Source organism: Schistocerca gregaria, unplaced genomic scaffold (genome assembly GCF_023897955.1).
Source record: "Schistocerca gregaria isolate iqSchGreg1 unplaced genomic scaffold, iqSchGreg1.2 ptg000378l, whole genome shotgun sequence".
NCBI lineage: Eukaryota > Metazoa > Arthropoda > Insecta > Orthoptera > Acrididae > Schistocerca > Schistocerca gregaria.
The window spans coordinates 3,556,466-3,578,342 of NW_026061824.1; positions in this window are offsets into that span (position 1 = coordinate 3,556,466).

The following is a 21,877-nucleotide window of genomic DNA, read 5'->3' on the forward strand; positions in this document are numbered from 1 at the left end:
TAAGGTCCTAGGTCATGTCCAAGCCATCAAAGCCGGCTAAAAAGTGAATAATCGACAACTAAAACTTGAATTGTACTACTTCTTACTGGCTATTGCTTCAATTTAGAAGCATCTTCTGTGTTCTACTAAGGTACTTTTGGTGTCTCCGCATACCGCAGCACGCGACATAGCTTTGCAGACGATAAATGTAACCGTCTCAGAGAGAAAAGCGGAAAATGTGACGATCTGGCTTTAAGTCGATTCGATATCAAATGACGAAAACGGACGGATTTCTCAGGTTTGTACCACATATGAACACTTTTCACATTCTCCCGTGCAACGCTGCTGCAAGTCCTCCTTTCACGCAAAACCTTAAGGTCCTAGCTCATGCCCAAGCCACCAAAGCCGGCTAAAAAGTGAATAATCGACAACGAAAACTTGAATTGTACTACTTCTTACTGGCTATTGCTTCAACTTAGAAGCTTCTCCTGTGTTCTACTATGGTGCTTTTAGTGTCTCCGCATACCGCAGCACGTGACATAGCTTTGCAGACGATAAATGTAACCGTTTCAGACAGAAGAGCGGCCAATGTGACGATCTGGCTTTAAGTCGATTCGATAACAAATGACGAAAACGGACGGATTTCTCAGGTTTTTACTACATATGAACACTTTTCACATTCTCCCGTGCAACGCGGCTGCACGTCCTCCTTTCATGCAAAATCTTAAGGTCCTAGTTCATGTCCAAGCCACCAAAGCCGGCTAAAAAGTGAATAATCGACAACTAAAACTTGAATTGTACTACTTCTTACTGGCTATTACTTCAACTTAGAAGCTTCTTCTGTGTTCTACTATGGTGCTTTTAGTGTCTCCGCATACCGCAGCGCCGACATAGTTTTGCAGACGATAAATGTAACCTTTTCAGAGAGAAGAGCCTCCAATGTGACGATCTGGCTCTAAGTCGACATGATAACAAATGACGAAAACAGACGGAATTCTCAGGTTTTTACTACATAAGAACACTTTTCACATTCTCCCGTGCAACGCGGCTGCTAGTCCTCCTTTCATGCAAAATCTTAAGGTCCTAGGTCATGTTCAAGCCACCAAAGCCGGCTAAATAGTGAATAATCGACAACTAAAACTTGAATTGTACTACTTCTTACTGGCTATTGCTTTAACTTAGAAGCTTCTTCTGTGTTCTACTATGGTGCTTTTAGTGTCTCCGCATACCGCAGCGCCGACATAGTTTTGCAGACGATAAATGTAACCGTTTCAGAGAGAAGAGCGGCCAATGTGACGTTCTGGCTTTAAGTCGATTCGATAACAAATGACGAAAACGGGCGGATTTCTCAGGTTTTTACTACATATGAACACTTTTCACATTCTCCCGTGCAACGCGGCTGCTAGTCCTCCTTTCATGCAAAATCTTAAGGTCCTAGGTCATGTCCAAGCCACCAAAGCCGGCTAAAAAGTGAATAATCGACAACTAAAACTTGAATTGTACTACTTCTTACTGGCTATTGCTTCAACTTAGAAGCTTCTTCTGTGTTCTACTATGGTGCTTTTAGTGTCTCCGCATACCGCAGCACGCGACATAGCTTTGCAGACGATAAATGTAACCGTCTCAGTGAGAAAGGCGGCCAATGTGACGATCTGGCTTTAAGTCGATTCAATAACAAATGACGAAAACGGACGGATTTCCCATGTTTTTACTACATATGAACACTTTTCACATTCTCCCGTGCAACGCGGCTGCTAGTCCTCCTTTCATGCAAAATCTTAAGGTCCTAGGTCATGTCCAAGCCACCAAAGCCGGCTACAAAGTGAATAATCGACAACTAAAACTTGAATTTTACTACTTCTTACTGGCTATTGTTTCAACTTAGAAGCTTCTTCTGTGTACTACTATGGTGCTTTTAGTGTCTCCGCATACCGCAGCACGCGACATAGCTTTGTATCCGAAAAATGTAACCGTTTCAGAGAGAAGAGCGGCCAATGTGACGATCTGGCTCCAAGTCGACATGATAACAAATGACGAAAACAGACAGATTTCTCTCTTTTTTACTACATATGAACACTTTTCACATTCTCCCATGCAACGCGGCTGCTAGTCCTCCTTTCATGCCAAATCTTAAGGTCCTAGGTCATGTCCAAGCCACCAAAACCTGCTAAAAAGTGAATAATCGACAACTAAAACTTGAATTGTACTACTTCTTACTGGCTATTGCTTCAACTTAGAAGCTTCTTCTGTGTTCTACTATGGTGCTTTTAGTGTCTCCGCATACCGCAGCACGCGACATAGCTTTGCAGACGATAAATGTAACCGTTTCAGAGAGAAGAGCGGCCAATGTTACGATCTGGCTTGAAGTCGATTCGATAACAAATGACGAAAACGGACGGATTTCTCAGGTTTTTACTACATATGAATCCCTTTCACATTCTCCCGTGCAACGCGGCTGCTAGTCCTCCTTTCAAGCAAAATTTTAAGGTTCCACCTCATGTCCAGTACACCATAGCCGGCTAAAAATCAATAATCTATATCCAAAACTTGAATTGTACTGCTTCTTACTGGCTATTGCTTCAACTTAGAAGCTTCTTCAGTGTTCTACTATGGTGCTTTTAGTGTCTCCGCATAACGCAGCACGCGACATAGCTTTGCAGACGATAAATGTAACCGTCTCAGAGAGAAAATCGGCCAATGTGACGATCTGGCTTTAAGTCGATTCGACAACAAATGACGATAACGGACGGATTTCTCAGGTTTTTACTACATATGAACACTTTTCACATTCTCCCGTGCAACGCGGCTGCTAGTCCTCCTTTCATGCAAAATCTTTAGGTCCTAGGATATGTCCAAGCCACCAAAGCCGGCTAAAAAGTGAATAATCGACAACTAAAACTAGAATTTTACTACTTCTTACTGGTTATTGCTTCAACTTAGAAGCTTCTTCTGTGTCCTACTATGGTGCTTTTAGTGTCTCCGCAAACCGCAGCACGCGACATAGCTTTGCAGACGTTAAATGTAACCGATTCAGTGAGAAGAGCGGCCAATGTGACAATCTGGCTTTAAGTCGATTCGATAACAAATGAGGAAAACGGACGGATTTCTCAGGTTTTTACTACATATGAACCCTTTTCACATTCTCCCGTGCAACGCGGCTGCTAGTCCTCCTTTCATGCAAAATCTTAAGGTCCTAGGTCATGTCCAAGCCACCAAAGCCGGCTAAAAAGTGAATAATCGACAACTAAAACTTGAATTGTACTACTTCTTACTGGCTATTGCTTCAACTTAGAAGCTTCTTCTGTGTTCTACTATGGTGCTTTTAGTGTCTCCGCATACCGCAGCACGCGACATAGCTTTGCAGACGATAAACGTAACCGTTTCAGACAGAAGAGCGGCCAATGTGACGATCTGGCTTTTAGTCGATTCGATAACAAATGACGTTAACGGACGGATTTCTCAGGTTTTTACTACATATGAACACTTTTCACATTCTCCCGTGCAACGCGGCTGCTAGTCCTCCTTTCATGCAAAACCTTAAGGTCCTAGGTCATGTCCAAGCCACCAAATCCGGCTAAAAAGTGAATAATCGACAACTAAAACTTGAATTGTACTACTTCTTACTGGCTATTGCTTCAACTTAGAAGCTTCTCCTGTGTTCTACTATGGTGCTTTTAGTGTCTCCGCATACCCCAGCACGTGACATAGCTTTGCAGACGATAAATGTAACCGTTTCAGACAGAAGAGCGGCCAATGTGACGATCTGGCTTTAAGTCGATTCGATAACAAATGACGAAAACGGACGGATTTCTCAGGTTTGTACTACATATGAACACTTTTCACATTCTCCCGTGCAACGCGGCTGCAAGTCCTCCTTTCATGCAACATCTTAAGGTCCTAGTTCATGTCCAAGCCACCATAGCCGGCTAAAAAGTGAATAATCGACAACTAAAACTTGATTTGTACTACTTCTTACTGGCTATTGCTTCAACTTAGAAGCTTCTCCTGTGTTCTACTATGGTGCTTTTAGTGTCTCCGCATACCGCAGCACGCGACATAGCTTTGCAGACGATAAATGTAACCGTTTCAGAGAGAAGAGCGGCCAATGTTACGATCTGGCTTGAAGTCGATTCGATAACAAATGACGAAAACGGACGGATTTCTCAGGTTTTTACTACATATGAATCCCTTTCACATTCTCCCGTGCAACGCGGCTGCTAGTCCTCCTTTCATGCAAAATTTTAAGGTTCCACCTCATGTCCAGTACACCATAGCCGGCTAAAAATCAATAATCTATATCCAAAACTTGAATTGTACTGCTTCTTACTGGCTATTGCTTCAACTTAGAAGCTTCTTCAGTGTTCTACTATGGTGCTTTTAGTGTCTCCGCATAACGCAGCACGCGACATAGCTTTGCAGACGATAAATGTAACCGTCTCAGAGAGAAAATCGGCCAATGTGACGATCTGGCTTTAAGTCGATTCGATAACAAATGACGTAAACGGACGGATTTCTCAGGTTTTTACTACATATGAACACTTTGCACATTCTCCCGTGCAACGCGGCTTCAAGTCCTTCTTTCATGCAAAATCTTAAGGTCCTAGGTCATGTCCAAGCCATCAAAGCCGGCTAAAAAGTGAATAATCGACAACTAAAACTTGAATTGTACTACTTCTTACTGGCTATTGCTTCAATTTAGAAGCATCTTCTGTGTTCTACTAAGGTACTTTTGGTGTCTCCGCATACCGCAGCACGCGACATAGCTTTGCAGACGATAAATGTAACCGTCTCAGAGAGAAAAGCGGAAAATGTGACGATCTGGCTTTAAGTCGATTCGATATCAAATGACGAAAACGGACGGATTTCTCAGGTTTGTACCACATATGAACACTTTTCACATTCTCCCGTGCAACGCTGCTGCAAGTCCTCCTTTCACGCAAAACCTTAAGGTCCTAGCTCATGCCCAAGCCACCAAAGCCGGCTAAAAAGTGAATAATCGACAACGAAAACTTGAATTGTACTACTTCTTACTGGCTATTGCTTCAACTTAGAAGCTTCTCCTGTGTTCTACTATGGTGCTTTTAGTGTCTCCGCATACCGCAGCACGTGACATAGCTTTGCAGACGATAAATGTAACCGTTTCAGACAGAAGAGCGGCCAATGTGACGATCTGGCTTTAAGTCGATTCGATAACAAATGACGAAAACGGACGGATTTCTCAGGTTTTTACTACATATGAACACTTTTCACATTCTCCCGTGCAACGCGGCTGCACGTCCTCCTTTCATGCAAAATCTTAAGGTCCTAGTTCATGTCCAAGCCACCAAAGCCGGCTAAAAAGTGAATAATCGACAACTAAAACTTGAATTGTACTACTTCTTACTGGCTATTACTTCAACTTAGAAGCTTCTTCTGTGTTCTACTATGGTGCTTTTAGTGTCTCCGCATACCGCAGCGCCGACATAGTTTTGCAGACGATAAATGTAACCTTTTCAGAGAGAAGAGCCTCCAATGTGACGATCTGGCTCTAAGTCGACATGATAACAAATGACGAAAACAGACGGAATTCTCAGGTTTTTACTACATAGGAACACTTTTCACATTCTCCCGTGCAACGCGGCTGCTAGTCCTCCTTTCATGCAAAACCTTAAGGTCCTAGGTCATGTCCAAGCCACCAAATCCGGCTAAAAAGTGAATAATCGACAACTAAAACTTGAATTGTACTACTTCTTACTGGCTATTGCTTCAACTTAGAAGCTTCTTCTGTGTTCTACTATGGTGCTTTTAGTGTCTCCGCATACCCCAGCACGTGACATAGCTTTGCAGACGATAAATGTAACCGTTTCAGACAGAAGAGCGGCCAATGTGACGATCTGGCTTTAAGTCGATTCGATAACAAATGACGAAAACGGACGGATTTCTCAGGTTTGTACTACATATGAACACTTTTCACATTCTCCCGTGCAACGCGGCTGCTAGTCCTCCTTTCATGCAAAATCTTAAGGTCCTAGTTCATGTCCAAGCCACCAAAGCCGGCTAAAAAGTGAATAATCGACAACTAAAACTTGAATTGTACTAAATCTTACTGGCTATTACTTCAACTTAGAAGCTTCTTCTGTGTTCTACTATGGTGCTTTTAGTGTCTCCGCATACCGCAGCGCCGACATAGTTTTGCAGACGATAAATGTAACCGTTTCAGAGAGAAGAGCGGCCAATGTGACGTTCTGGCTTTAAGTCGATTCGATAACAAATGACGAAAACGGACGGATTTCTCAGGTTTTTACTACATATGAACACTTTTCACATTCTCCTGTGCAACGCGGCTGCTAGTCCTCCTTTCATGCAAAATCTTAAGGTCCTAGGTCATGTCCATGCCACCAAAGCCGGCTAAAAAGTGAATAATCGACAACTAAAACTTGAATTGTACTACTTCTTACTGGCTATTGCTTCAACTTAGAAGCTTCTTCTGTGTTCTACTATGGTGCTTTTAGTGTCTCCGCATACCGCAGCACGCGACATAGCTTTGCAGACGATAAATGTAACCGTCTCAGTGAGAAAAGCGGCCAATGTGACGATCTGGCTTTAAGTCGATTCAATAACAAATGACGAAAACGGACGGATTTCCCAGGTTTTTACTACATATGAACACTTTTCACATTCTCCCGTGCAACGCGGCTGCTAGTCCTCCTTTCATGCAAAATCTTAAGGTCCTAGGTCATGTCCAAGCCACCAAAGCCGGCTACAAAGTGAATAATCGACAACTAAAACTTGAATTGTACTACTTCTTACTGGCTATTGTTTCAACTTAGAAGCTTCTTCTGTGTACTACTATGGTGCTTTTAGTGTCTCCGCATACCGCAGCACGCGACATAGCTTTGCAGACGATAAATGTAACCGTTTCAGAGAGAAGAGCGGCCAATGTGACGATCTGGCTATAAGTCGACATGATAACAAATGACGAAAACAGACAGATTTCTCTCATTTTTACTACATATGAACACTTTTCACATTCTCCCATGCAACGCGGCTGCTAGTCCTCCTTTCATGCCAAATCTTAAGGTCCTAGGTCATGTCCAAGCCACCAAAACCTGCTAAAAAGTGAATAATCAACAACTAAAACTTGAATTGTACTACTTCTTACTGGCTATTGCTTCAACTTAGAAGCTTCTCCTGTGTTCTACTATGGTGCTTTTAGTGTCTCCGCATACCGCAGCACGCGACATAGCTTTGCAGACGATAAGTGTAACCGTCTCAGAGAGAAAATCGGCCAATGTGACGATCTGGCTTTAAGTCGATTCGATAACAAATGACGAAAACGGACGGTTTTCTAAGGTTTTTACTACATATTAACACTTTTCACATTCTCCCGTGAAACGCGGCTGCTAGTCCTCCTTTCTTGCAAAATCTTTAGGTCCTAGGACATGTCCAAGCCACCAAAGCCGGCTAAAAACTGAATAATCGACAACTAAAGCTAGAATTGTACTACTTGTTACTGGTTATTGATTCAACTTAGAAGCTTCTTCTGTGTTCTACTATGGTGCTTTTAGTGTCTCCGCATACCGCAGCACGCGACATAGCTTTGCAGACGATAAATGTAACCGTCTCAGAGGGAAAACCGGCCAATGTGACGATCTGGCTTTAAGTCGATTCGATAACAAATGACGAAAACGGACGGATTCCTCAGGTTTTTACTACATACGAACACTTTCCACATTCTCCCGTGCAACGAGGCTGCTACTCCTCCTTTCATGCAAAATCTTGAGGTCCTAGGTCATGTCCAAGCCACCAAAGCCGGATAAAAAGTGAATAATCGACAACTACAGCTTGAATTGTACTACTTCTTACTGGCTATTGCTTCAACTTAGAAGCTTCTTCTGTGTTCTACTATGGTGCTTTTAGTGTCTCCGCATACCGCAGCACGCGACATAGCTTTGCAGACGATAAATGTAACCGTCTCAGAGGGAAAACCGGCCAATGTGACGATGTGGCTTTAAGTCGATTCGATAACAAATGACGAAAACGGACGGGTTTCTCAGGTTTTTACTACATATGAACCCTTTTCACATTCTCCCGTGCAACGCGGCTGCTAGGCCTCCTTTCATGCAAAATCTTAAGGTTCCACCTCATGTCCAGGGCACCATAACCGGCTAAAAATTGAATAATCGACAACTAAAACTTGAATTGTACTACTTCTTACTGGCTATTGCTTCAACTTAGAAGCTTCTTCTGTGTTCTACTATGGTGCTTTTAGTGTCTCCGCATACCGCAGCACGCGACATAGCTTTGCAGACGATAAATGTAACCGTTTCAGAGAGAAGAGCGGCCAATGTTACGATCTGGCTTGAAGTCGATTCGATAACAAATGACGAAAACGGACGGATTTCTCAGGTTTTTACTACATATGAATCCCTTTCACATTCTCCCGTGCAACGCGGCTGCTAGTCCTCCTTTCATGCAAAATTTTAAGGTTCCTCCTCATGTCCAGTACACCATAGCCGGCTAAAAATCAATAATCTATATCCAAAACTTGAATTGTACTGCTTCTTACTGGCTATTGCTTCAACTTAGAAGCTTCTTCAGTGTTCTACTATGGTGCTTTTTGTGTCTCCGCATAACGCAGCACGCGACATAGCTTTGCAGACGATAAATGTAACCGTCTCAGAGAGAAAATCGGCCAATGTGACGATCTGGCTTTAAGTCGATTCGACAACAAATGACGAAAACGGACGGATTTCTCAGGTTTTTACTACATATGAACACTTTTCACATTCTCCCGTGCAACGCGGCTGCTAGTCCTCCTTTCATGCAAAATCTTTAGGTCCTAGGACATGTCCAAGCCACCAAAGCCGGCTAAAAAGTGAATAATCGACAACTAAAACTAGAATTTTACTACTTCTTACTGGTTATTGCTTCAACTTAGAAGCTTCTTCTGTGTCCTACTATGGTGCTTTTAGTGTCTCCGCATACCGCAGCACGCGACATAGCTTTGCAGACGTTAAATGTAACCGATTCAGTGAGAAGAGCGGCCAATGTGACAATCTGGCTTTAAGTCGATTCGATAACAAATGAGGAAAACGGACGGATTTCTCAAGTTTTTACTACATATGAATCCTTTTCACATTCTCCCGTGCAACGCGGCTGCTAGTCCTAATTTCATGCAAAATCTTAAGGTTCCACCTCATGTCCAGGGCACCATAGCCGGCTAAAAATCAATAATCGATAAACAAAACTTGAATTGTACTGTTTCTTACTGGCTATTGCTTCAACTTAGAAGCTTCTTCTGTGTTCTACTATGGTGCTTTTAGTGTCTCCGCATACCGCAGCACGCGACATAGCTTTGGAGACGATAAATGTAACCGTCTCAAAGGGAAAACCGGCCAATGTGACGATGTGGCTTTAAGTCGATTCGATAACAAATGACGAAAACGGACGGGTTTCTCAGGTTTTTACTACATATGAACCCTTTTCACATTCTCCCGTGCAACGCGGCTGCTAGTCCTCCTTTCATGCAAAATCTTAAGGTTCCACCTCATGTCCAGGGCACCATAACCGGCTAAAAAGTGAATAATCGACAACTAAAACTTGAATTGTACTACTTCTTACTGGCTATTGCTTCAACTTAGAAGCTTCTTCTGTGTTCTACTATGGTGCTTTTAGTGTCTCCGCATACCGCAGCACGCGACATAGCTTTTCAGACGATAAATGTAACCGTTTCAGAGAGAAGAGCGGCCAATGTTACGATCTGGCTTGAAGTCGATTCGATAACAAATGACGAAAACGGACGGATTTCTCAGGTTTTTACTACATATGAATCCCTTTCACATTCTCCCGTGCAACGCGGCTGCTAGTCCTCCTTTCATGCAAAATTTTAAGGTTCCACCTCATGTCCAGTACACCATAGCCGGCTAAAAATCAATAATCTATATCCAAAACTTGAATTGTACTGCTTCTTACTGGCTATTGCTTCAACTTAGAAGCTTCTTCAGTGTTCTACTATGGTGCTTTTTGTGTCTCCGCATAACGCAGCACGCGAGATAGCTTTGCAGACGATAAATGTAACCGTCTCAGAGAGAAAATCGGCCAATGTGACGATCTGGCTTTAAGTCGATTCGACAACAAATGACGAAAACGGACGGATTTCTCAGGTTTTTACTACATATGAAGACTTTTCACATTCTCCCGTGCAACGCGGCTGCTAGTCCTCCTTTCGTGCAAAATCTTTAGGTCCTAGGACATGTCCAAGCCACCAAAGCCGGCTAAAAAGTGAATAATCGACAACTAAAACTAGAATTTTACTACTTCTTACTGGTTATTGCTTCAACTTAGAAGCTTCTTCTGTGTCCTACTATGGTGCTTTTAGTGTCTCCGCATACCGCAGCACGCGACATAGCTTTGCAGACGTTAAATGTAACCGATTCAGTGAGAAGAGCGGCCAATGTGACAATCTGGCTTTAAGTCGATTCGATAACAAATGAGGAAAACGGACGGATTTCTCAAGTTTTTACTACATATGAATCCTTTTCACATTCTCCCGTGCAACGCGGCTGCTAGTCCTAATTTCATGCAAAATCTTAAGGTTCCACCTCATGTCCAGGGCACCATAGCCGGCTAAAAATCAATAATCGATAAACAAAACTTGAATTGTACTGTTTCTTACTGGCTATTGCTTCAACTTAGAAGCTTCTTCTGTGTTCTACTATGGTGCTTTTAGTGTCTCCGCATACCGCAGCACGCGACATAGCTTTGCAGACGATAAATGTAACCGTTTCAGACAGAAGAGCGGACAATGTGACGATCTGGCTTTAAGTCCATTCGATAACAAATGACGTAAACGGACGGATTTCTCAGGTTTTTACTACATATGAACACTTTTCACATTCTCCCGTGCAACGCGGCTGCAAGTCCTCCTTTCATGCAAAATCTTAAGGTCCTAGGTCATGTCCAAGCCATCAAAGCCGGCTAAAAAGTGAATAATCGACAACTAAAACTTGAATTCTACTACTTCTTACTGGCTATTGCTTCAACTTAGAAGCTTCTTCTGTGTTCTACTATGGTGCTTTTAGTGTCTCCGCATACCGCAGCACGCGACATAGCTTTGCAGACGATAAATGTAACCGTCTCAAAGGGAAAACCGGCCAATGTGACGATGTGGCTTTAAGTCGATTCGATAACAAATGACGAAAACGGACGGGTTTCTCAGGTTTTTACTATATATGAACACTTTTCACATTCTCCCGTGCAACGCGGCTGCTAGTCCTCCTTTCATGCAAAATCTTAAGGTTCCACCTCATGTCCAGGGCACCATAACCGGCTAAAAAGTGAATAATCGACAACTAAAACTTGAATTGTACTACTTCTTACTGGCTATTGCTTCAACTTAGAAGCTTCTTCTGTGTTCTACTATGGTGCTTTTAGTGTCTCCGCATACCGCAGCACGCGACATAGCTTTTCAGACGATAAATGTAACCGTTTCAGAGAGAAGAGCGGCCAATGTTACGATCTGGCTTGAAGTCGATTCGATAACAAATGACGAAAACGGACGGATTTCTCAGGTTTTTACTACATATGAATCCCTTTCACATTCTCCCGTGCAACGCGGCTGCTAGTCCTCCTTTCATGCAAAATTTTAAGGTTCCACCTCATGTCCAGTACACCATAGCCGGCTAAAAATCAATAATCTATATCCAAAACTTGAATTGTACTGCTTCTTACTGGCTATTGCTTCAACTTAGAAGCTTCTTCAGTGTTCTACTATGGTGCTTTTTGTGTCTCCGCATAACGCAGCACGCGAGATAGCTTTGCAGACGATAAATGTAACCGGCTCAGAGAGAAAATCGGCCAATGTGACGATCTGGCTTTAAGTCGATTCGACAACAAATGACGAAAACGGACGGATTTCTCAGGTTTTTACTACATATGAACACTTTTCACATTCTCCCGTGCAACGCGGCTGCTAGTCCTCCTTTCATGCAAAATCTTTAGGTCCTAGGACATGTCCAAGCCACCAAAGCCGGCTAAAAAGTGAATAATCGACAACTAAAACTAGAATTTTACTACTTCTTACTGGTTATTGCTTCAACTTAGAAGCTTCTTCTGTGTCCTACTATGGTGCTTTTAGTGTCTCCGCATACCGCAGCACGCGACATAGCTTTGCAGACGTTAAATGTAACCGATTCAGTGAGAAGAGCGGCCAATGTGACAATCTGGCTTTAAGTCGATTCGATAACAAATGAGGAAAACGGACGGATTTCTCAAGTTTTTACTACATATGAATCCTTTTCACATTCTCCCGTGCAACGCGGCTGCTAGTCCTAATTTCATGCAAAATCTTAAGGTTCCACCTCATGTCCAGGGCACCATAGCCGGCTAAAAATCAATAATCGATAAACAAAACTTGAATTGTACTGTTTCTTACTGGCTATTGCTTCAACTTAAAAGCTTCTTCTGTGTTCTACTATGGTGCTTTTAGTGTCTCCGCATACCGCAGCACGCGACATAGCTTTGCAGACGATAAATGTAACCGTTTCAGACAGAAGAGCGGACAATGTGACGATCTGGCTTTAAGTCCATTCGATAACAAATGACGTAAACGGACGGATTTCTCAGGTTTTTACTACATATGAACACTTTGCACATTCTCCCGTGCAACGCGGCTGCAAGTCCTCCTTTCATGCAAATTCTTAAGGTCCTAGGTAATGTCCAAGCCACCATGCCGGCTAAAATGTGAATAACCGACAACTAAAACTTGAATTGTACTACTTCTTACTGGCTATTGCTTCAACTTAGAAGTTTCTCCTGTGTTCTACTATGGTGCTTTTAGTGTCTCCGCATACCACAGCACGCGACATAGCTTTGCAGACGATAAATGTAACTGTCTCAGAGAGAAAAGCGGCCAATTTGACGATCTGGCTTTAAGTCGATTCGATAACAAAGACGAAAACGGACGGTTTTCTCAGGTTTTTACTACATATTAAAACTTTTCACATTCTCCCGTGCAACGCGGCTGCTAGTCCTCCTTTCATGCAAAATCTTTAGGTCCTAGGACATGTCCAAGCCACCAAAGCCGGCTAAAAACTGAATAATCGATAACTAAAACTAGAATTGTACTACTTGTTACTGGTTATTGCCTCAACTTAGAAGCTTCTTCTGTGTTCTACTATGGTGCTTTTAGTGTCTCCGCATACCGCAGCACGCGACATAGCTTTGCAGACGATAAGTGTAACCGTCTCAGAGAGAAAATCGGCCAATGTGACGATCTGGCTTTAAGTCGATTCGATAACAAATGACGAAAACGGACGGTTTTCTCAGGTTTTTACTACATATTAACACTTTTCACATTCTCCCGTGCAACGCGGCTGCTAGTCCTCCTTTCATGCAAAATCTTTAGGTCCTAGGACATGTCCAAGCCACCAAAGCCGGCTAAAAAGTGAATAATCGACAACTAAAACTAGAATTGTACTACTTGTTACTGGTTATTGCTTCAACTTAGAGCGTCTTCTGTGTTCTACTATGGTGCTTTTAGTGTCCCCGCATACCGCAGCACGCAACATAGCTTTGCAGACGATAAATGTAACCGTCTCAGAGGGAAAACCGGCCAATGTGACGATATGGCTTTAAGTCGATTCGATAACAAATGACGAAAACGGACGGATTCCTCAGGTTTTTACTACATACGAACACTTTCCACATTCTCCCGTGCAACGAGGCTGCTACTCCTCCTTTCATGCAAAATCTTGAGGTCCTAGGTCATGTCCAAGCCACCAAAGCCGGATAAAAAGTGAATAATCGACAACTGCAACTTGAATTGTACTACTTCTTACTGGCTATTGCTTCAACTTAGAAGCTTCTTCTGTGTTCTACTATGGTGCTTTTAGTGTCTCCGCATACCGCAGCACGCGACATAGCTTTGCAGACGATAAATGTAACCGTCTCAGAGGGAAAACCGGCCAATCTGACGATCTGGCTTTCAGTCGATTCGATAACAAATGACGAAAACGGACGGATTTCTCAGGTTTTTACTACATATGAATCCCTTTCACATTCTCCCGTGCAACGCGGCTGCTAGTCCTCCTTTCATGCAAAATTTTAAGGTTCCACCTCATGTCCAGTGCACCATAGCCGGCTAAAAATCAATAATCGATATCCTAAACTTGAATTGTACTGCTTCTTACTGGCTATTGCTTCAACTTAGAAGCTTCTTCAATGTTCTACTATGGTGCTTTTAGTGTCTACGCATACCGCAGCACGCGACATAGAGTTTGCAGACGATAAATGTAACCGATTCAGAGAGAAAAGCGGCCAATGTGACGATCTGGCTTTAAACCGATTCGATAACAAATTACGAAAACGGACGGATTTCTTAGGTTTTTACTTCATATGAACACTTTTCTCATTCTCCCGTGCACCGCGGCTGCTAGTCCTCCTTTCATTCAAAATATTAAGGTCCTAGGTCATGTCCAAGCCACCAAAGCCGGCTAAAATGTGAATAATCGACAACTAAAACTTGAATTGTACTACATCTTACTGGCTATTGCTTCAACTTAGAAGCTTCTTCTGTGTTCTACTATGGTGCTTTTAGTGTCTCCGCATACCGCAGCACGCGACATAGAGTTTGCAGACGATAAATGTAACCGATTCAGAGAGAATAGCGGCCAATGTGACGATCTGGCTTTAAGTAGATTCAATTACAAATGACGAAAATGGACGGATTTCTCAGGTTTCTACTACAAATGAACCCTTTTCACATTCTCCTGTGCAACGCAGCTGCTAGTCCTCCTTTCATGCAAAATCTTAAGGTTCCACCTCATGTCCAAGGCACCGATGCCGGCTAAAAATCAAAAATCGATAACGAAAACTTGAATTGTACTGCTTCTTATGGCTATTGCTTCAACTTAGAAGCTTCTTCTGTTTTCTACTATGGTGCTTTTAGTGTCTCCGCATACCGCAGCACGCGACATAGCTCTGCAGACGATAAATGTAACCGATTCAGTGAGAAGAGCGGCCAATGTGACGATCTGGCTTTAAGTCGATTCGATAACAAATGAGGAAAACGGACGGATTTCTCAGGTTTTTACTACATATGAACACTTTGCACATTCTCATGTGCAACGCGGCTGCTGGTCCTCCTTTCATGCAAAATCGTAAGTTACTATTTCATGTGCAAGCCAATAAAGCCGGCTAAAAAGTGAATAATCGACAACTAAAACTTGAATTGTACTACTTCTTACTGGCTATTGCTTCAACTTAGGAGCTTCTTCTGTGTTCTACTATGGTGCTTTTAGTGTCTCCGCATACCGCAGCACGTGACATAGCTTTGCAGACGATAAAAGTAACCGTTTCATAGAGAAAAGCGGCCAATGTGACGATCTGGCTTTAAGTCTATTCGATAACAAATGACAAAAACGGGCGGATTTCTCAGGTTTTTACTACATATGAACACTTTTCTCATTCTCCCGTGCAACGCGGCTGCAAGTCCTCCTTTCTTGCAAAATCTTAAGGTCCTAGGTCATGTCGAAGCCACCAAAGCCGGCTGAAAATGAATAATCGACAACTAAAACTTGAATTGTACTACTTCTTACTGGCTACTACTTCAACTTAGAAGCTTTTTCTGTGTTCTCCTATGGTGCTTTTAGTGTCTCCGCATACCGCAGCACGCGTTATAGCTTTGCAGACGATAAATGTAACCGTCTCAGAGAGAAAAGCGGCCAATGTGACAATCTGGCTTTAAGTCGATTCGATAACAAATTACGAAAACGGACGGATTTCTTAGGTTTTTACTACATATGAACACTTTTCTCATTCTCCCGTGCACCGCGGCTGCTAGTCCTCCTTTCATTCAAAATATTAAGGTCCTAGGTCATGTCCAAGCCAAAAAAAGCCGGCTAAATAGTCAATAATCGACAACTAAAACTTGAATTGTACTACATCTTACTGACTATTGCTTCAACTTAGAAGCTTCTTCTGTGTTCTATTATAGTGCTTTTAGTGTCTCCGCATACAGCAGCACGCGACATAGCGTTGCAGACGATAAATGTAACCGATTCAGAGAGAAGAGCGGCCAATGTGACGATCTGGCTTTAAGTCGATTCGATAACAAATGACGAAAACGGGCGGATTTCTCAGGTTTTTACTACATATGAACACTTTTCTCATTCTCCCGTGCAACGCGGCTGCAAGTCCTCCTTTCTTGCAAAATCTTAAGCTCCTAGGTCATGTCGAAGCCACCAAAGCCGGCTGAAAATGAATAATCGACAACTAAAACTTGAATTGTACTACTTCTTACTGGCTACTACTTCAACTTAGAAGCTTTTTCTGTGTTCTCCTATGGTGCTTTTAGTGTCTCCGCATACCGCAGCACGCGACATAGCTTTGCAGACGATAAATGTAACCGTCTCAGAGAGAAAAGCGGCCAATGTGACGATCTGGCTTTAAGTCGATTCGATATCAAATGACAAAAATGGACGGATTTCTCAGGTTTTTACTACATATGAAAACATTTCACATTCTCCCGTGCAACGCGGCTGCTAGTCCTCCTTTCATGCAAAATCTTAAGGTCCTAGGTCATGTCCAAGCCACCAAAGCCGGCTAAAAAGTGAATAATCGACAGCTAAAACTTGAATTGTACTACTTATTACTGACTATTACTTCAACTTAGAAGTTTCTTCTGTGTTCTACTATGGTGCTATTAGTGTCTCCGCATACCGCAGCGCGCGACATAGTTTTGCAGACGATAAATGTAACAGCTTCAGAAAGAAAAGCGGTCAATGTGACGATCTGGCTTTAAGTCGATTCGATAACAAATGACGAAAACGGACGGATTTCTCAGGTTTTTAGTACATATGAACACTTTTCTCATTCTCCCGTGCAACGCGGCTGCAAGTCCTCCTTTCATGCAAAATCTTAAGGTCCTAGGTCATGTCCAAGCCACCAAAGCCGGCTGAAATGTGAATATTCGACAACTAAAACTTGAATTGTACTACTTCTTACTGGCTACTACTTCAACTTAGAAGCTTTTTCTGTGTTCTCCTATGGTGCTTTTAGTGTCTCCGCATACCGCAGCACGCGTTATAGCTTTGCAGACGATAAATGTAACCGTCTCAGAGAGAAAAGCGGCCAATGTGACGATCTGGCTTTAAGTCGATTCGATATCAAATGACAAAAAGGGACGGATTTCTCAGGTTTTTACTACATATGAAAACATTTCACATTCTCCCGCGCAACGCGACTGCTAGTCCTCCTTTCATGCAAAATCTTAAGGTCCTAGGTCATGTCCAAGCCACCAAAGCCGGCTAAAAAGTGAATAATCGACAGCTAAAACTTGAATTGTACTACTTATTACTGACTATTACTTCAACTTAGAAGCTTCTTCTGTGTTCTACTATGGTGCTATTAGTGTCTCCGCATACCGCAGCGCGCGACATAGTTTTGCAGACGATTAATGTAACCGTTTCAGACAGAAGAGCGGCCAATGTGACGATCTGGTTTTAAGGCGATTCGACAACAAATGACGAAAACGGACGGATTTCTCAGGTTTTTACTCCATATGATCAATTTTCACATTCTCCCGTGCAACGCGGCTGCTACTCCTCCTTTCATTCAAAATCTCAAGGTCCTAGGTCATGTCCAAGCCACCAAAGCCGGCTAAAAAGTGAATAATGGACAACTAAAACTTGAATTGTACTACTTCTTACTGGCTATTGCTTCAACTTAGAAGCAGCTTCTGTGTTCTACTATGGTGCTTTTAATGTCTCCGCATACCGCAGCACGCGACATAGCTTTGCAGACGATAAATGTAACCGTTTCAGAGAGAAAAGCGGCCAATGTGACGATCTGGCTTTAAGTCGATTCGATAACAAATGACGAAAACGGACGGATTTCTCAGGTTTTTACTACATATGAACACTTTTCACATTCTCCCGTGCAACGAGGCTGCTAGTCCTCCTTTCATGCAAAATATTTAGGTCCTACGTCATGTCCAAGCCACCAAAGCCGGCTAAAAAGTAAATAATCGACAACTACAACTTGAATTGTAGTACTTCTTACTGGCTATTGCTTCAACTTAGAAGCTTCTTCTGTTTTCTACTATGGTGCTTTTAGTGTCTCCGCATACCGCAGCACGCGACATAGCTTTGCAGACGATAAATGTAACCGATTCAGTGAGAAGAGCGGCCAATGTGACGATCTGGCTTTAAGTCGATTCGATAACAAATGAGGAAAACGGACGGATTTCTCAGGTTTTTACTACATATGAACACTTTGCACATTCTCATGTGCAACGCGGCTGCTAGTCCTCCTTTCATGCAAAATCGTAAGTTACTATTTCATGTGCAAGCCAATAAAGCCGGCTAAAAAGTGAATAATCGACAACTAAAACTTGAATTGTACTACTTCTTACTGGCTATTGCTTCAACTTAGGAGCTTCTTCTGTGTTCTACTATGGTGCTTTTAGTGTCTCCGCATACCGCAGCACGTGACATAGCTTTGCAGACGATAAAAGTAACCGTTTCATAGAGAAAAGCGGCCAATGTGAGGATCTGGCTTTAAGTCGATTCGATAACAAATGACAAAAACGGGCGGATTTCTCAGGTTTTTACTACATATGAACACTTTTCTCATTCTCCCGTGCAACGCGGCTGCAAGTCCTCCTTTCTTGCAAAATCTTAAGGTCCTAGGTCATGTCGAAGCCACCAAAGCCGGCTGAAAATGAATAATCGACAACTAAAACTTGAATTGTACTACTTCTTACTGGCTACTACTTCAACTTAGAAGCTTTTTCTGTGTTCTCCTATGGTGCTTTTAGTGTCTCCGCATACCGCAGCACGCGTTATAGCTTTGCAGACGATAAATGTAACCGTCTCAGAGAGAAAAGCGGCCAATGTGACAATCTGGCTTTAAGTCGATTCGATAACAAATTACGAAAACGGACGGATTTCTTAGGTTTTTACTACATATGAACACTTTTCTCATTCTCCCGTGCACCGCGGCTGCTAGTCCTCCTTTCATTCAAAATATTAAGGTCCTAGGTCATGTCCAAGCCAAACAAAAGCCGGCTAAATAGTCAATAATCGACAACTAAAACTTGAATTGTACTACATCTTACTGACTATTGCTTCAACTTAGAAGCTTCTTCTGTGTTCTATTATAGTGCTTTTAGTGTCTCCGCATACAGCAGCACGCGACATAGCGTTGCAGACGATAAATGTAACCGATTCAGAGAGAAGAGCGGCCAATGTGACGATCTGGCTTTAAGTCGATTCGATAACAAATGACGAAAACGGGCGGATTTCTCAGGTTTTTACTACATATGAACACTTTTCTCATTCTCCCGTGCAACGCGGCTGCAAGTCCTCCTTTCTTGCAAAATCTTAAGCTCCTAGGTCATGTCGAAGCCACCAAAGCCGGCTGAAAATGAATAATCGACAACTAAAACTTGAATTGTACTACTTCTTACTGGCTACTACTTCAACTTAGAAGCTTTTTCTGTGTTCTCCTATGGTGCTTTTAGTGTCTCCGCATACCGCAGCACGCGACATAGCTTTGCAGACGATAAATGTAACCGTCTCAGAGAGAAAAGCGGCCAATGTGACGATCTGGCTTTAAGTCGATTCGATATCAAATGACAAAAATGGACGGATTTCTCAGGTTTTTACTACATATGAAAACATTTCACATTCTCCCGTGCAACGCGGCTGCTAGTCCTCCTTTCATGCAAAATCTTAAGGTCCTAGGTCATGTCCAAGCCACCAAAGCCGGCTAAAAAGTGAATAATCGACAGCTAAAACTTGAATTGTACTACTTATTACTGACTATTACTTCAACTTAGAAGTTTCTTCTGTGTTCTACTATGGTGCTATTAGTGTCTCCGCATACCGCAGCGCGCGACATAGTTTTGCAGACGATAAATGTAACAGCTTCAGAAAGAAAAGCGGTCAATGTGACGATCTGGCTTTAAGTCGATTCGATAACAAATGACGAAAACGGACGGATTTCTCAGGTTTTTAGTACATATGAACACTTTTCTCATTCTCCCGTGCAACGCGGCTGCAAGTCCTCCTTTCATGCAAAATCTTAAGGTCCTAGGTCATGTCCAAGCCACCAAAGCCGGCTGAAATGTGAATAATCGACAACTAAAACTTGAATTGTACTACTTCTTACTGGCTACTACTTCAACTTAGAAGCTTTTTCTGTGTTCTCCTATGGTGCTTTTAGTGTCTCCGCATACCGCAGCACGCGTTATAGCTTTGCAGACGATAAATGTAACCGTCTCAGAGAGAAAAGCGGCCAATGTGACGATCTGGCTTTAAGTCGATTCGATATCAAATGACAAAAAGGGACGGATTTCTCAGGTTTTTACTACATATGAAAACATTTCACATTCTCCCGTGCAACGCGGCTGCTAGTCCTCCTTTCATGCAAAATCTTAAGGTCCTAGGTCATGTCCAAGCCACCAAAGCCGGCTAAAAAGTGAATAATCGACAGCTAAAACTTGAATTGTACTACTTATTACTGACTATTACTTCAACTTAGAAGCTTCTTCTGTGTTCTACTATGGTGCTATTAGTGTCTCCGCATACCGCAGCGCGCGACATAGTTTTGCAGACGATTAATGTAACCGTTTCAGACAGAAGAGCGGCCAATGTGACGATCTGGTTTTAAGGCGATTCGACAACAAATGACGAAAACGGACTGATTTCTCAGGTTTTTACTCCATATGATCAATTTTCACATTCTCCCGTGCAACGCGGCTGCTACTCCTCCTTTCATGCAAAATCTCAAGGTCCTAGGTCATGTCCAAGCCACCAAAGCCGGCTAAAAAGTGAATAATGGACAACTAAAACTTGAATTGTACTACTTCTTACTGGCTATTGCTTCAACTTAGAAGCAGCTTCTGTGTTCTACTATGGTGCTTTTAATGTCTCCGCATACCGCAGCACGCGACATAGCTTTGCAGACGATAAATGTAACCGTTTCAGAGAGAAAAGCGGCCAATGTGACGATCTGGCTTTAAGTCGATTCGATAACAAATGACGAAAACGGACGGATTTCTCAGGTTTTTACTACATATGAACACTTTTCACATTCTCCCGTGCAACGAGGCTGCTAGTCCTCCTTTCATGCAAAATATTTAGGTCCTACGTCATGTCCAAGCCACCAAAGCCGGCTAAAAAGTAAATAATCGACAACTACAACTTGAATTGTAGTACTTCTTACTGGCTATTGCTTCAACTTAGAAGCTTCTTCTGTTTTCTAATATGGTGCTTTTAGTGTCTCCGCATACCGCAGCACGCGACATAGCTTTGCAGACGATAAATGTAACCGATTCAGTGAGAAGAGCGGCCAATGTGACGATCTGGCTTTAAGTCGATTCGATAACAAATGAGGAAAACGGACGGATTTCTCAGGTTTTTACTACATATGAACACTTTGCACATTCTCATGTGCAACGCGGCTGCTAGTCCTCCTTTCATGCAAAATCGTAAGTTACTATTTCATGTGCAAGCCAATAAAGCCGGCTAAAAAGTGAATAATCGACAACTAAAACTTGAATTGTACTACTTCTTACTGGCTATTGCTTCAACTTAGGAGCTTCTTCTGTGTTCTACTATGGTGCTTTTAGTGTCTCCGCATACCGCAGCACGTGACATAGCTTTGCAGACGATAAAAGTAACCGTTTCATAGAGAAAAGCGGCCAATGTGAGGATCTGGCTTTAAGTCGATTCGATAACAAATGACAAAAACGGGCGGATTTCTCAGGTTTTTACTACATATGAACACTTTTCTCATTCTCCCGTGCAACGCGGCTGCAAGTCCTCCTTTCTTGCAAAATCTTAAGGTCCTAGGTCATGTCGAAGCCACCAAAGCCGGCTGAAAATGAATAATCGACAACTAAAACTTGAAT